This window comes from Myotis davidii, unplaced genomic scaffold (genome assembly GCF_000327345.1).
Source record: "Myotis davidii unplaced genomic scaffold, ASM32734v1 scaffold21, whole genome shotgun sequence".
Lineage (NCBI taxonomy): Eukaryota > Metazoa > Chordata > Mammalia > Chiroptera > Vespertilionidae > Myotis > Myotis davidii.
This window is the reverse complement of record NW_006292573.1, coordinates 456,241-458,655: the sequence shown is the minus strand read 5'-3', so window position 1 is coordinate 458,655 and position 2,415 is coordinate 456,241.

The window sequence follows — 2,415 nt, the reverse complement described above, 5'->3', positions numbered from 1 at the left end:
GTCTTTTTTTTTTTTAGTTTTATTCATTTCAAACAGGCCGGATCCGGCCCGCGGGCCATAGTTTGCCCACGGCTGCCCTAAACTCTTACTTCTGGCTAACCTTTACGCTCAGAACAAGTAGGAAAAGAGAGCTATGACAGAGTTGCTAAATGGCTGTGTCTTGAAGGCATGTCCCAACACACATATGGAGACCCACACGCTGAAAAGCTTACATGTTCCGGGTATCCAAGGAAATGTCTACCTACTCATTAGCTTAACCAGTAAGCTAACTGAACGGAAACTTCAGTAACCACATAGAACAACAAAAACTACCTATTTTATGGTATTAATTCCAAAAACTCACTAAATAAACAATAATAACAAATAGCAACAACAAACAATCCTGAGGAGAAGGGAGAATTCAATTTCTACAGTTGCTACATTATTTAAAATATCTAGTTTTCAACAAAAAATTATGAAGCATGAAAACAAAATATGCGAGAGGGGGAAAGAGGAGTCAATATAAACTGTCCCTGAGGAAGGCCAACACTGAATTTACTAGATTAAGACTTTTAAGTCAACTATTTTAAATATATAAAAACAACTAAATGAAACTATGTTTAAAGAACTAAAGAAGAGTATGAGAATGATGTCTCTCACCAAAGTGAGAATATCAATAGAGACAAAAATTATTTTTTAAAAGGATCAAAAAGAAATTATAGAATTTCAGCCGAAACCCGTTTGGCTCAGTGAACAGAGCGTTGGCCTGCGGACTGAAGGGTCCCAGGTTCGATTCCGGTCAAGGGCATGTACCTGGGTTGCGCGCACATCCCCGGTGGGGAGTGTGCAGGAGGCAGCTGATCGATGTCTCTCTCTCATCGATGTTTCTGACTCTCTATCTCTCTCCCTTTCTCTCTGTAAAAAATCAATAAAATATATTTTTTAAAAAGAATTTGAGAAATGTACTAACTAAAATGAAAAATTCAATAGAGGGGCAACAGTAGATATGCACACAGAAAAAACAATCAGCACACAGACAGTATAAATATATTTGTTTTTAACTTTTTCTCCTATCTGATTTAAAAGACAACATTAAGCAGTAATTGAAATATGTGTTAATGAGTGTACAATAAAGATGCAATTTGCAGGATAACACAAAGGATGGAAAAGGAAATGAAGCTTTATAGAAACAGTTTTTGTATACTATTGTAATTAAAGTGCTATTAATCTAAACTAGAGAAAATGTTAACTATAATCCTCAGGACAACCATAAAGAAAACAACTAAAAAAATTGCAGTGAAAGAAAAACAAGTTAAAATGATATACTGAACCTATCTATTTAACATCAAAGAAGGCAATAATGGAAGAAGGAACAAAAAGTATCTAATCTTTAGTAGTGCGGTCTTCTCCAGGGACCCTGTTTAAATAATCTTACACACAAATCTATTCCTTATCTATTATCCTTCTCTGCTTTCCTGTTCTCTATAGCATTTATCACCATCTGAAAAACTTTATTTTCTTTCTCTATCCACTAGAACTTAAGCTGTAAGAGGGCAGAAGCTCTACTTTGTTTCTAGTTTTACTAGAGGCCTGGCCTTTGGGGATTGGCCGAAACCTGCAGGCCTACATCCCCGGGGAGGAGCCGGAGCCTGGGCCGGAGCCTGGGCCAGTGCGACTCCACTCCTGCTCATCCTGAGCCTGTTGTGCCTGCTGACGCCACCGCCACCACTTGGTAGGCTCACTGGGCTCCGCTGGGTGTCTGAGCGGCGATACTGGCGCGCCCATGACCTAGAAGCAGCTGACTGCTTGCACTCAGTCCAGATGCCAGTCCCCATCCCCATCCAGGTCCGGGTCCAGATGGGAGAGGGGCGCATAGGGGGAATGTCCACGGGAGAGGCTCTCAACCCCCGCAGCTATCGCCAGCCATGAGGCCGGAGGCTGGTGCCCGTTGGTCAGTTGAGTGGCCTTTCCGCTGTGGGAGCACACTGACCACCAGGGGGCAGCTCCTGAATTGAGCATCTGCCCCCTGGTGATCAGTGCACGTCATAGCTACCAGTCAACCAGTCACTTAGGCTTTTATATATAGAGAAGATTCCCAGTGCCTCACACACACCTACTGAGTAAGGTGCTCAATAAACAGCCAATCTACACTAATAAAAGAGAAAGATGCAAATTAACCATCACTCCATCACACCCGCAAGCCACACCCACCAGCCAATCAGGAGCAAGTATGCAAATTAACTCAACTAAGATGGCAGTGGGCAAGGAGCTGGAGCAAGCAGGAGGCTTGGGTTGCCCCCAGCAATGGAGGAAGCCAAGCTTCCCGCCTGCCCTGGCCAGCCCTGGGCTATGCTCGAGGCTACAAAGTTTCAATTATAGAAGATATATAAATCCCAGATACCTGCTTCCAGCCTGCCCTGGCCTCCGCTTAAGGAG